Source organism: Petaurus breviceps, unplaced genomic scaffold (assembly GCF_028583685.1).
Source record: "Petaurus breviceps papuanus isolate PSGF00001 unplaced genomic scaffold, PetGlider_PUasm1.0 91133, whole genome shotgun sequence".
Lineage (NCBI taxonomy): Eukaryota > Metazoa > Chordata > Mammalia > Diprotodontia > Petauridae > Petaurus > Petaurus breviceps.
The window spans coordinates 10,339,079-10,354,580 of NW_027187419.1; the positions used below are offsets into that span (position 1 = coordinate 10,339,079).

The following is a 15,502-nucleotide window of genomic DNA, read 5'->3' on the forward strand; positions in this document are numbered from 1 at the left end:
GAGAGAGAAGAGACTAAAATTGATTTGGTTCAATATAAACAAAGAATATGTGTGTATACATACATACATACATATATAACATGTGTGCATATATTTCGTAAATGTAGTTGTCAAAAAATGGAATTGGATGCCTTGGTAAGATGAGTTCCTCATTAATGGAGGTATTCAAGCAAAGGCTGAAGTGATTTATCGAAGAATACTGCAGAGGAAATTTATGCTTCAGGCAGGCAAAGTTGAATCAAATGACCTTTAAGGTACTAAATTACAACTCTTAAAGAGTTGATTCTAATACTTCTGGAAAGAAGGAATTATAATGCAATATTACTTAAGAAGGGAAGTATATGTCTAATACATTTTAGAAAGAATTCAATTAAAATGTTCTTTTAAAAATTTTTGCTAAGCTTTTATTACTTATAAAATTCAAATATGTGGAATACTTAATTCCCTGATAATACTGAATGAGATGTTACCATACTCTTGTCACCAGTCAGACAAAAGTATGGCCCCTCAAAATCATTACTGTAATCACAATACATTCTAAGACAAATATGTAAAAGATTTTTTAAACATTTTACTCACTGGCTCAAGATGGTTATTACAACAATCTTTCTAAATCATCTTCCTCCTGTGAATCACTTTACATCGGAATAATTTCCCTAAAACATAATTATAACCAGTGTATTGGTACTAACCCATGAAACAATGTAAAATGCAACATGGCACTACATATTGGGAGATCACTTTGGCTTTTGCTGTGACAACAGTGGCCAAGTAGGAGAAAAGAAGGCAGAATATATAAAGATCATAAATTTTTGAAAGTAATAATTTAGCTATTTGGTACTCTAAATGTGAGATTATTGTCCCAATGACCAATAAGAAGATCAAACGAACCGAACAATATCAAGCTTGATATTCTCATTATAAATGAAATGGGAAAATAAAGAGAAATTCAATTAAAAAAAAAAGAATGGTTCACCTCTTGGAGTTCACCTCACAATGGTCCTCCTCTTGGAGAAGCAAGTAAAGGAATTCATGAATCTGGTTTTATCATGCATCCAAAGACAACAAGAAACATTTTATGGGACACCTGACCAATCAATCAACAATATTTTATTAAGCACTGCTATTACCCACACACTGTTAGGTGCTGAAGATTCAAATACAAAAGTGATTTAGTTCCTGCTCTTACAGAGCTTACATCCTCCTAATCAGATACAATAATTAGAGCTTAAAAACAAAATACATACATAATGATGGGAAGGGGGCACTAACAGCTGGGAGAAATCAGAAAAGGTTTCTTGAAGGAAGTGGTACTTGAGCTAACCTTTGAAGGAAGCTAGGATCCTAAGAAGAAGAGGTGAGGAGCGAGCACAATCAAGACAGGATAATGACAGATGGACTATAGGTGGTAGAAAGAGCAAATGGGCCAGTATGGCTAGACTTCAGAGTGCATAAAAGAGGGTAATATGTAATAAGCTTAGAAACATAAACTACAGCCGGATTATAAAAGTTTTAAAGTGCCAAATAATTTACATATAAGGCAATAGGGAGCCATTGGAGATTACTTATCAAAGCAGTGATATGGTCAAGATCTGTAATTCAGGAATATCCCTTTAGAAGCCATCTGGAGATGAACAGTGGAGAGACAAGGCAGAAAGGCAATTAGAAGGCTACAGCAATAGTCCACATTACAGATGCTAACAGTCTGAACTATTTGAGTTGAGGCAAGAAATTAACAGCTGTTCAAAATGAGTTTGATGACATTTGGCAGGAATCATATTCAATGTCACAAAAAACATGGGAGTCACTTCCAAATTATGGTAGTCTATATACACTCAGACCATTGACTTGTTACAGAATACCTCAAAATCAATACCAAGTTAGAACTAAAAAAGAAAACATGTTATTGAGTCATTTTATATTGAGGCACCTCCAACTCAACCTCAACAAGCTACTGAAACAAAAGAAAACAAAACAGGGAATAGAAAAAAAGAACAGAACGAGTGACAGCTATCACAATGTCCTACAGAAATGTAATCCATGTAAATTAATCCCCAAATAGAGAACAAAAAAAGCCTAGAAACTACCTTAGCTGGCAAATAATTTCCTTTCAAAAAAACAGAGATACAACAGCTAAGAGTAACACTAGTTTAAAACATAAGTTTGTTTGCAAAAAAACTTATAGAGAAAGATGATGGAAGAACCTTTGGTGAGAAAGCTTATCTTGCAATTCAAGTAAAATTATTCTGAGGGCATTCATGGATGAAAGTGGAAGGAGGATGACAAACAAAAAACGATCCCTGTAAAACTTGTTCTATCAATGACCATACATCGACCACATTTGGATTCTAACAAAGTTTCCAATGTGCTGCATCAAGACACGGAAACAGCACTTCACTATGTGTTTACTGTTTGGTTAAAAAAAAAAGACTAGGTACGGCAAAATGAAGACTTAATAGGCTATATATACTAGAATATAAGCTGTATATACTACAATATAGAATATTATCAAATAAGCTATATATACTACATGTTAAGGCCATATAAAACTCCCCAACAGATGAGACTAGAGATAAAATTTTCTTTTTAATAAATCTAATGAGTATCAACATGAAGCAATAAAATATCGAGGTATTTAAGTTCACCAATGCTCACTGGTGTTATGGAGGATATCCTATTCAAAGTTCAAAGAAGGGAATCACCAATTGATGGAAAAGTTCAACTGATGTTCATATTTGCAGCTATCATTATTCCAATGACCTCAGGCCCTAGCACACTAAAGGGCCTTCTGAATAAAGATCCATTTCACTGAAGAAATCAGTGTAAATTTCCACATATAAAAAAACAAAGTGGCTAACACACTGCCCAGATTATAACATGTAGCTGAATGTTAGTCTATTAAGTACACACATCTTAGACCGGTACTACAAGTGGCTGGGCCCAGAAGCAAAGGGCAGATCAGGCTGTTATTTCAAGTGGAAAGCTGCAGAGCATTTCCATGATCTCAACTGGTTCCCTGAAACACAAGTCTTATCTTTTTAACACCAATATTTTACCATTGATACAAAGAGTAATGAAAAGACACAGCTGATTTAAGCAGGTTGCTCAAGGCCATCAGAAAAGGAGGTGGGCCAGTCATTTAGTAAGAATTTGGTATAAAAAACAAAACAGGCAGCCCAAGTGTTGCACTAGCATTCACAAAATGTTAACAGAACCAGAAAGGAAGGCCTCCAGCATAGTGAATGGCTCTTCTAAGATGAAATTATACAAAAATATAGACAAAGATCACATAGCATAAAAAGACAAGAAAGACTTATGAACTGCATATATATATATATACACACACCCACACATACATACATACACACATATCTGTACATACACACACATATGTATATCTTCCAAAATATAAACTCCTTGAAGGCTAGTGTCAGAAGCAGCTGCTTCCCTTCACTTTCCTCAACCCATAAAACTCCTTTCTAGGCCCTGTTTCCAATGTTCTATATAGCAACATGCAAGGCTGAAGGCAAGGACCTACCTCTGTAGGAATTACTAAAAGTTCTGGAATTACGCAGAGATCAACTATCAGTCTTTTGGTAGATGGGTCATGCACATGTTCAATCTGAGTTTGTGATTGTCTATCTGAACTCCCGACTAAATTTTATTCACTTAATATCAAGTTTATTTGTTTAGAATCTAATCTCTGGCATTGGAATTTCTGATCCCTAATGTCCATTCTGTTTTCTTGGAGTCTAAGTCTATTTTGTCACGTGACCTTACTATTAGAGGCTTTTTTACCTTGTCTATTTCATCTTTAGACCCATTGGTGATTGATACTCATACAAACATTCCACTCTCTGCTACTAATCTGACATGTTGCCTTCACCTTTACCACCAGCTTTCAGGTCTATTCTTCGGTCTAATTCATTTCTGCACCTATTCCCCAGTGCTATACTGTTAGTCTAGATGCAGGGGTTGGGAACCTGCTGCCTCAAGGCCCATGTGGCCCACTAGAATCTCAAGTACAGCCCTTTGACTGAATCCAAACTTCACAGAACAAATCCCCTTAATAAAAGGATTTATTCTGTAAAACTTGAACTCAGCCAAAAGGCCACACCCAAGGACCTAAAAGGCCACATGTGGCCTCAAGGCCACAGGTTCCCCACCCCTGGTAGGGTCTACTCTACATGTGTCCATGACAACTTACTGATTATCAATATCCCCGCTCCCTTTCATTATTAATTATAATTTAGAGGGGATGATAAGAAGAAAGGAAGGAATAAATGTTTACACAGCACCTCTTATGTGCCAGGCAATGTGCTAAGAGCTTCTATAAATATGATGTCATTTGATCTTCACAACAGCCCTGTGAAATAGGTGCATTATTATCCTCATTTACAACCGCAAAAACTGAGACAAACAGAGATTAAGTGACTTGCTCAGGGTCATACAACTGGTAAGTATCTGGGGCCAGACTTGAATGTAGGTGTTCCTGACTCTACGCACAGGGCTTTGCAAAATCATTTACCTCCAATGAGGCCTATATGACAGATCACAAGAGATTTAAACCATCAAAGAACTTTTAAGAGGAAAGTCTACTATGTTCTTCTCATTTCTACTGTTCACTACTAACACAACATAAAAAACAATAAAGGGAGGAAAACTATTTTTAAAAATGACACATTGGAAAAATTCTCAGTTACACTTGAAACTTCCATTCAAATAAAACCTGACTAGCATAAATGACTTAGAAAACTGTTTCTAGATAATTCTTATGCAGTGTTCTTTCCTATGTAGGCCAGTTCTGGTACAATTGCATACTTTTAAAAATTCCTTCTCAAGCAGTTAGGCATTTTAATTGCGATCTCTAATGAATATTCAGCAAGTTAGTACAGATCTAATTTTTTAAAATTATGATTTAATGTAAAAAATAGCAATTTCTAATATTAGTAATTAACAGATTTTAGTAAAAATGAAATGTTTCAGCAATCTCAAAAGTTATTTCATCATGTACCACGCAAAGCAAGAGAGTGCATTTTTTGATTACGTGAAAATATTCTCAACTCCTTTTAACTCTCCTCTATTTGAAATACTGTAAAACTGTCTGGGTTTAACAGGGTGAAAAGTAGGTCTCGTTTAAAGTTTGAGTTACATAACCTTTTTAAAAGAATATACTATTTCCACACTATTAATGGAATAAAGGATTGAAGCTCCTTTTTGGAAAGTCCTAGATGAGCTTTTAATAAACAAGAATCTTAGAATTTAAAGTAAGAAACTCACTACTGCATAAGGTAGTTCATTCTACTTCAGGACAACTCAGCTTGTTCAAGCTTTTCCTCACATAAAGCTAACATATGTGTCTATGTCAAGTGTACTCCCTAGTCCTCATTTGTTTCCTATTTTAGATTAAAGTAAAAGCCTTCATAAAATGGTGCCTAGAACTAAACATAATATTACAGATATGGTCTGATTTAACTAGAATAGTGATTATCACTTGCCTGGTTCAGGACCCTTTATTTCTACTGATATAATTTAATAGGCCAAGGTCTTTTTTGACTAGTGTCAAATAAGGTTTGTCTCCATCCTATAATGGCACAGGTAAGTTTTTTAACCTAAAATATGCTACATAAAAAATACTACATACACTCCCATTATGTTTTCTAAAAATATCTTTAAATGATTTTTTTCTTTAGACTATCATATCATGGGGAGAACAACCTCCCTCTTCTTTCATATTAGACCCTCCCTTGTAAGCAAACAAAAAATGAAATCAACAAAAACATCCAATACAGAGATCCCACTAAACCATACATGTATGATTCTGTTTTCATAATTCACCACCTCTCTTGACTAAAGGGATATGTTTCATTATTTGTTCTCCATGATCTTCAATGGTTTTTCTATTACTCAGCTTCCTTTTAGTGAATACTCACATCAATAAGCAGATATTAAGTGTCTTCTATGTACCAGGCCTTGTTGAGTGGTACATATTAATTCTTTTGGGGGGCATACTTCACTTTGCATCAAGTCACATAAAAGTTCCCAAGACTCTCTGAATTGCTCATCTACCATTTCTTACTGTCCAATAATCATTTATCAGATTTTTTTCAGCCATTTCCCAGTTAATGGGCACCTAACTTGTTTTCAGATCTTTGATACCACAAAGAATGCTGCTATGAATATCTTGGTATTCATGTAACTTTTCTTTCCATCTTTTTTTTTTTTTAACTTTCCTTAGGGTATATGATCAATAACGTGATCACTGGATCAGTTGGTAAGGAGAGTTTTATTACTTTTCTAGCACAATTATCTAGTTACTATCCAGAATGGCTGGACCAATTAATAGCTTAACCAATAACTCCCAATAATCCTTCACCAATGACTGTTCCTATTTGCCAATTTGTAGGATGTGAGGTAAAACCTCAGAATTGGTTTAATTTCCATTTTCGATTTGGAATACTTACAGTTTGAAATTCTTCTTTCAAAAACTTAATATCTTCTGAACACTTGCTACTGGGAAATGGAAATGTGTGTATGTATATATGTATGCATATATGTATATACACACACATATATATCCTGGATATTAGATTTTTTCAATGATAACGGATACTCTCAATTATATTTCATTTTGTTAGTTTTAGTCCACTGTTTGGTCTATTGCTACTCTTTTGAATTATGGTTCTGGAATACTGGCTAACCCTAGCAGTTTAGTGTCATCAAAACATTTTAGTTAATCATGTACCTCTTCATCTAAATATCCAATTAAAAAAAAGGTGACCAACACAGTGCCAAAAGACAGGGCTCTATCGCTAGAGAGAATTCCACCTTCCCAGCTTCATTACTTTGTATATTTATTTTCATTCATTAATCAAGATAAAATATAATCATTCTACCAGCTACAAATCCTTCTAACCTTATAGAATCACTGTCCAACCTACATATTCGCCCATCTTATCCACAAAGATATCATGAGGGATTTTACCAAAGGCCTTTCTGAAATACAGATACAATATTCTCCCAATATACAAAAGTAGAAACTCCATAAAAAAGTTAGTGAAATTTGTTTAGCATGACTTATTCTTAGTGAACTCAGGTTAGCTGCCAATACTCACCATTCCCCTAACTACTCACAAATAATCTTTTGTAACAAACACATTCAGTATTTAAATGAAAATTGCTATTAAAGTAGTGCTTAACAAGGCTAGTCTTCACTTTTAAGTGAACTTAAGAATCTTCTTGATTTATATTACAATATATTGAAATAATGGAAATTTGTTTCAGCAAATGCCACCATCCAATTTTTTTAAAGGTCAAGTTCAGCAAAACACATCTAAGGTGGGGTGGCTAGGTGGCACAGTGAATAGAGCAATGGCCCTGGAGTCATTAAGACCTGAGTTCAAATCTGGGCTCAGACACTTAACACAAAAACTAGCTGTGGGACCTTGGGCAAGTCACTTAACCCCAATTGCCCTCCAAAAAAAAAAGATTATAAAATTATTGGGGCAGCTAGGTGGCACAGTGAATACAGAGCCAGCCCTGGAGTCAGGAGGACCTGAGTTCAAATGCGACCTCAGAAATTTAACGCAAAAACTAGCCATGTAACCTTGAGCAAGTCACTTAACCCCAATTGCCCTCCAAAAAGCAAAAACAAAAAGACAAAAAACTGTATCTAAGGTATCAGAGAACATCAAAAGAACTGGTCCATCAGCACATATATCTTGGATTAAGTGTGGTTTGAATTAATCATTCACTTGACCTCATCATCATCATTAAATCTTGAACCCTTCCACAGTCAAATTTCAAGAATAAAGCAGTCTACATTACATTTACTCACCTCTCACTCATTTCTTAACCACCTACAATCCAATTTCTGGCCCTACCACTCAAGCTGCTCTCTTGTCCTGGATCCTTTTCATTCTCTACATCCTCTCTCAATCATTTTGTCAGGTCCCATAGGTTCAATTCTCATATCTATGCAGATGACTGAAACCTGACTATCTAGAGCTCTTCTTTTTTTCTGAGAAGTAAGCCACCAACTCCTTGGTAGACATCTCCACCTGGATGCCCCAAAGACAAACTCAAGCTATCCAAAATGGAATTCATTACCTTTCCCCCAAACCTATCCCTTTTTCTATCTGTCCTTATCTGTGTGTAGAGAGCACCACTTTCCTTGCAGTCAGTCAGGTTTGCAATTTTGACTTTGTCCTTGATTCCTCACTCTCTCCATCACACCCCTACCCCTTATATCCAATCAGTGGCCAAAGCTTATTGAGAAGGTATAACCTACATGTCACATCCCCCTCTCCCCCACACCCATCCACACACACTTAATTCCATTAACCACTCTAGTTCAGGCCCTCTCCTGGACTCTTATAATAGCCTTCTAATTGGCAACTTTATGAAAAATGAATTAGAGAAGAGAGAGATTGGAGCCTGGGAGACCAAATGGATATTTCTTAGCACAGGGATGATTGTGTCACTCTCCTGCTCAGGAAGATTCTGTGGTTCCCCACTGTCATATGAAATCCTTCAGTCAGGTTCTAGTTACCCTTCTGGGAAGATTTCACATTTTTTGTCCCCCTCTCAGGTCCATCCTCACACACTACACCTCAGTCAAACTGATGGTCCCTGTCTATAACACTTCACCATCATTCCTTGCAGAGCCTCTCTTCCTAGAATGCTCTCCCTCCTTCCCTTGGCTTTTCAGAATGCCTGGCTCCCTTCAAGGCTCAGATCAAAGTTGTACCTTCTACACTAGGCCCTTGCTGATCCCTCCCAAATGTGAGTGGAGCCCTTTACATCCATTACTTTCTTTCTCTTTTGTATTTACTTATCTGTGTACCTAGCAGATGTAAGCTTCTTGAAGGCAGACATTTTTGTTTTTGTCTTCATATCCCCAGAGCTTAGCAGAGTAGGCACTTAATACATGCAGAACTGAATTAGTATCTTAAAAGAGGCCTATATATTCTTTCATCTCCACCCTGCCAATTTTTCTCCCAATAACTTATTTATATCCTTCAAAAAATTAGAATTATTTCCCAAAATGTACCTGTATCACACACACACACATTCATATAATGTGTACCATGTGTACAGTAATGGATACTTTTAGGAGGGAGAGAGGATTTTTTACAAAAAGCAAACAATGACAGTATGGAGTAGTATATGTTGAACTTGGGAGTCAGGAACACCAGAATTCCAATTCCACATCTAATTGTAAGTCACTTAATGGCTCTGAACCTCAGTTTCTTAATCTGTAAAACTGGGAGTATAGTAAGACCTGTAGTACTTACCTCACCTGGCTATTGGAAAGTTCTGGTAAAATACTATATGTAGAATCCTTTACAAAGTTTAAAGTACTATGCCAGCTATTATTTTAAGAATCACTGCATCTGATACTTGAGAATCTGTTGGTCAAATAAACCAAATTTTTTTATAAATAACCAAGCTTAAGATATAGTACATCCATATCACATTCTTGGCTATCAATGGGATTTACCCAAGGGTGTGGTCTCTGGATCCTATTCAAGACATTGTTTTACCTCTGCCTTAATAAGAAATTGTCTGATATGTATTATTCCCAGGTGTTAGGAGTGTTATTTCCCAATCCTGCTTATTCTGCCAACCATTGGAAAGTGCTTTTTTATGCCCAGAATCCACTCTGGAAATAGGAGGTTGGATACTTGGCACCATTATTACAAATTACTGAAAAACTATGTGTCATGGGATGCAGCAGAGGCTAAGAGAAAAAAAATGCATTCCTAAATATACATAATTTTCCCTGTTAACAGTGACAAATTTTGTGATTGTTCAAATTCTGGCACCACTAAATCCTGACACACAAGCAATGAAATATTATTGGAAACCCACTGGTCATTCCTCTCTCCCTCAAAAAATATATCCGCCCCCCCCCCCCACCAAAAAGAAATTTTTTTAGATTCCTGGGTAATGGCTGGACAAGTTAAGGTATATGAATGTAATGGAATACTATTGTGCTATAAGAAATGATGAGCAGGTGACCAAAAAAAAAAACTGGAAGGACTTATATGAACTGACGCTGAGTGAAATGAGCAGAACCAGGAGAACACTGTACACAGTAATAGCGACATCGTGTGATGACTGGCTGACCGACCTATTAGCTTTTCTCAGCAATCCAAGGATCTCAGGCAACTCCAAAACACTCATGATGGAAAATGCTATCCACATCCAAAGAAAGAACTTTGGAGTCTGAATGCAGATGGAAATATACTACTTATTCTCCTTTCCTTTTGCTGTTTTGTTTCTTCTTTCTGCCCTCATTAGTTCTAATTCTTCTTTACATCATGACTAATGTGAAAATATATTTAATATGAATGTATAAGTAGAGCCTATATTAGACTGCCCGCTGTCTTGGGGAAGTGGGAGAGAATTTAAAACTAAAAATCTTAGGGAAGTGAATGTTGAAAATTAAAAATAAATTATTTAATTATTATAAAAAAGTCCAGACTCCTACAACTACCCCTGAGTTTTAGGGGTTTAGAAACCTTAAGTTTTAAACTCTTGTTTCTTTTCTGAACATTACCACTTTTAGATATATTTCTGGCTTACCAGGTAATTTCTGAGTTTGAAAGAACTTAAGAAAACTTCTAGTACAACTTCTTTGTTTTTACAGATAAGATAAAAGGGGTCCAGAAAGATAAATTCTTGTCCAAAGTGCTATGAACTCAGGTCTTTAGATGCCCAGCCCAAGCCCAGCACTTTTTCTTTATGCCATTTGGTGTAAACATACTCACTGCCCAACCTATTACATAGTTCTCCAGGAATAACCTCTTAAGTGGAACAGCTGGCCAAAGTACTTTACAGTGAGGTTTTGCTATGAGGAATATTTATGATATTACTACAAAATGACATTAGTTGGGGCAATGTCATGTAGGCCCACTTGTATTTTTCCAATTATTAATAACTTCATACTGACTTCTTTCCAGCTTTAAGTTTTACTAGTCCCACATATGCATCTTTTAGTCCAGTTAACCCAAATAGCAAACCATTCCATGAACATATTCCATATATATTCCTATTTCTCTGTCTCTTTCCATCAAGCAGTTAATGATGAGGAACTAGAACTCAAGGACGAAATAATTGCTGGAAATAGAGACCTGAATCATCTGCAAAGAACTGATCATTGAAGCCATGGGAATGAATGAAATTGAGGGAAAGAATATATTTAGAGAAAGAAGAGAAGAGGGTCAAAGAAAATGCTCTGACGGATACCTATACTTTGGGAGCCAGAGAGGGAAGATAAAGAATAAGAAGGAATGCTGAGAAAGAGAAGGACAAGAAATCAAAGGTCTTGGGAGACAGCAAAGAGAAGGTTATCAATATAAGCAAATGCTGCAGAAATATTAAAGGAGAAAAGATCATATGGTTTGGCAATTAAGAGGTCCATTCGACTTCTGAGAAAAGTTCCAGTAGTGTGGTGGGAATGGAAGTAAAAGTAGGACAGGTTGAACAATCAGTGGGTGGTCAGACAGTAGAGGCAGAAAATGTGGACTACTCTTTCTAGAAGTTTGGTAGTAAAATGTAAATGGGAAAGGTTGTGGGAGATCTGAATGCAAGTGTGACCAGGAGAGCCAGTATTGCAGGAAGATTTCAATATGAAAAAGAAAAAAAAAAGGAATGAACAAGGTCCTAGAGAATATGGGAGGGGATCAAGTAGTGATATATCTTCATTAGTAGGGAAAGCAAGGAAGGACCTCACCCTGTGTTTGGAAGGGGTGAAGATGGAGGAAGACAAAGAAGTATGGCAAGAGCTCACTGACACCTTATACTACTTTGCTTTATGGTTGTGTACTCTGTTCTTCCATCCTTCCTATTAGAATATGAACTAATTGAGAAAAGGGACTATGTCCTATGAATCTTTGAGTCCCTTGCTATAAACAAGTACAGTACTTTAGAAATAACAAGTGGTCAAAACCATATGGGAAATAAACAATTTAGAAATAGCAGTAGAATTTATTCAAATAACGATAGCAAACTCAATACTCACTCTAATATTGTATACCTTTGCAAAAGGATAAGGAATTTCCAGAGAGAGAAAACCAATCCTTTATGCTCAATTAACTTGACTCTAGAGGGATATTCTGTCAAAAAAATTAATACCAGGACAGCATAGTAGTCTCTTGAATTCATGAATACAAAACCAATGAAGAATTAAAATAACCAAGAGTTTTAAAGGAACTATTTATTGAATTAACTAAAATGAGTATGAAAATCATTGTAGTCCACCGGAAAGGTAACCAAGTAGAGAATACTTTAGACATCCATTTTCTATTAAACTGCTTTTGTATCAAATTTGGCATTTCCCCCCATGAATTATCTACCCCTAGAGAAGCCTACTACCTAATTAATCTGGACATTCTAAAATCCGGATATACCTCTAAGCAAAAAGTTAATTGATAACAGAAATGCCACAAATTTTTCTCTTCTAGTCTAAATCATTTTCATTAGCATAGAATGGTACAAGCCCTAAATAACAAAAACATGAAAACAAGACTAGTAGCTTGGCATTATTGTAATAATGGTACTTAAATACCTTTGTGGGTTACCAGATGCTAAAAGCACCTAGCTAGTCTAGTATGATTTAAAAATTATTTTCAAAGAAAAAAATCCATCCTTGGTATACATGGCAAACACATCAAAAGAGGTTTCTTCAGTATCATCTAAAAATTATTTTCACAATTATATGTGCTGATTACACCAAATTATTTTTCCCTCTAAACACAGAAAATAGAAAAGAGGACCCTAAAGCTAGTCCTACACATGCATTTTTCTAGGCATTGCTATCTCTTGTAAAACTACAGCTTTCCTAATCTTGGCTGAGATTTTCTCCCCAACCTGGAGTTAAGAGTTAAGACTGTATTATATACAGTCCAAAGATGTAAATGGAAAGCATTCCTTGAGCCTTAACATTTCAGATATTTTACTGCCTCAACATTTTCAAGCCTTGCTCAAAAATCCTAGAAACGCTTCTTCCCTTTGATGCTCTATTTGCCATTAACAGAAGACACCGGATGAAAATGCACTAAACAGGTGAAAGTCCCATAGCATGAGCTAGAGAAAGAACACACAAGGCAACTTTCACTGATTTCCAAACCCAAGGTCCTTGGGCCCCGTCCTTTTGTGGCAAGAAACACTTGAGCTGAGGGACCCCAACTGCCCCCGCCGCGGAAACCCGGGACGCTGGTCTGCCCCAAGGTGAAGAAACCCAAGTTAAAATCGCCCCTGGAGGGGAAGTGGGGAGAGGCTGCGGGCGGGACTTTTAAAGGGGCTAGCGGGCTGGTGTCCGAAGCCGCAGCCTTGATCTCTTCAGGGGGCTTGGGGCAGGGCGGCCACGCTGACCGTTTGGTGGGAAGGAAGGATGGGTTCAGGGCATGGCAGGGCGAGCCGAAGCAGGGCCGGCGACCGTTTGGGGATGTAGAGTCCAGGCGGCGGACTGGGGGTCAGCGGGTATGTCCCCCCCCCCCCCCCACGCAGCTGCCCAGGAGAGGAGGCGGGGGCGAGGGGCAGGAGAAGAGATGGGGAGGTGTCCGCCTGCCGTCTGTCAGTTCTCGGCCCCTCGGACACGGGGCCGGGCCCCGGACGCCTCCATGTTGGCCGCCCCTCCCCCGGATGGAGCTTGCCGGCGTCTCACCTTCCTCCGGGTCTCCACGGCTGGTGGGGGGGTGGGAGGGAACCGAGGACCCGGGAAGCCGGGCTTTCCGCTCCGCCCCAGGACCGCGGCCTCCCGTCTCCGTATCTCACCAACTCGACCTCCGGGGAGCCCTGACCCTCCGGGGCCTGGAAAAGGGCGGCGGCGGCCGGCGGCCCGGGCCGGCAGCCGCTTCCTTCTCCTGGGAACCCCCGGGCGCGCCCCCGCCGCCGCTCCCGCCCCGGCTCCCGCTCGGCTCCGGGCCGGCCCCAGCTCCGGAGTGCTCCCAGCACGCACGCCCGCCCGCCCCGGCCTCCCAGGGAGCGGCCCCGCCCAGCCCGGCTCCCGGTCCAGTCCCCGAGGGAAGGACTAAGCCCGGCGGGAACCGCCGAGACCGGCCTCCCCCCTCCGGCTTTTACAAATACACACACTCACACACACACTCTCACTTACACAAATACACAAGGCTCAACCTACTTGCAGCCGACAGCACGTCCGGCCCGCCCGGCTGGTCCAGCTGCAGCCGCTCTGCCCGCACCCTGCCTTCGCCGCCGCTCGGCCTCCGCGCCGCTGCGTTGGGCTCCGCTGCGCTGGGCCGGCGCCTCTCCCTCACATCCTCTCCGGCCGCCGCCGCCCAGCTCTGCTCTCAGCAGGGTCTCCCGGGTTCCGCCCGCACCCCTCTCCGGCCCCCGGCTCCCGGGCGCGCGGAGCAGGGCGGGGGTTTCTTCCCCGCTGCTCTCCCTCCCTCCCTTTCTCTCTGTTCCCCCCTCCCCCCGCAGCAGCCGCCGCCGCTGTTTCCTCCTCCTCCTCTTCCCCCTCTTCCTCTTCTCTCCTTTCCTTGTCCTCCTCCTTCTCCTCTAAACGGCAGGGTTGGCAAACCAGCACCTGCTGCTGCCGGAGATCACCAAGAACTGAAACAGGAAACCCTGAGCCAAGGGGGAAAACCTGGGAGGCGTGGAGAGTCGGAGAGGGGGAGCTGCTTTAACCTGTTCCGCTCGGCCCGGGAGCGGCCCAAACGTCCCAGGTGTAGACAGCTGGGGAGGGCCCTTCAGGGCTGCATGCCCCGGCTCCTCTGCCCCCTCCTTTGGTCTCACTCTGTCTATCCCAGGGAGATGCGGCGGCTGCCGGGCTTGGACCGGGATGCCGCACTAAGGGCAGCTAACCCCGGGGGGGCTGCTAACCCAGGGAAGCTGCCACTAGCTCAAGTCTAGCATTCTTCCCCGAGGCAATAATCTAGCTCCTCCCTGAGCCACTAGAAAAACGAGACTCCTTCCAAGGCCGGTTTCACTAAATCATTTGCCTATTTCTCGGTAGTGTGGTGTAGTGGTAGAGAGCCCCGAGAAAGTCATGAGACCTGAATTCAAAAGCATAGCCCTGGTGTTTCCTGACTGTGGAACTAGAGGCAAACACTCGAATATCCTTGAGTCCATTTCAAACTTGAGATTATTCTTCCAAGTCACTGCATACGGAGAAAGTGAAAATGCTTATTCTATACTGTATGTAATACTCTAAAATACCATTTATACTAATATTTCATCTGTTATATAAACACTAAAATACCATATAGGTTAATACTTTATACTATACTGTAAAACACCATATGTCTAACACTTCATACTATATATAATACTGTATGTTAATACTTTATATCTTAAGAATCATAAATATGAATGGCATTCATTAGTTATTTAATAATAAGAAAAGATAATCAACCCTAGCAAGATTATTAAGGGAATGTAACACAGGGAAAGAAATTCGTTCAAGAAACTGGGCTTTACAGAGAGTAAGCAATAATATTAGAATTTAGGTCAAGTTCTAGGTGAATCCAGGTAT

General features: G+C 39.6%; 1 protein-coding gene across 1 annotated transcript in view; it reads right to left on the reverse strand.

Moving 5' to 3' along the window:
• Positions 1–14,431, reverse strand: part of ZC3H12C (zinc finger CCCH-type containing 12C) — a 96,387-nt gene extending 81,956 nt beyond the window's left edge. Inside the window, exon 1 of the mRNA XM_069080643.1 lies at positions 14,147–14,431. The gene's annotated coding sequence lies outside the window, so the exon portion shown is untranslated. The remainder of the gene's footprint in view (positions 1–14,146) is intronic.
• Positions 14,432–15,502: the final 1,071 nt, after the last annotated feature.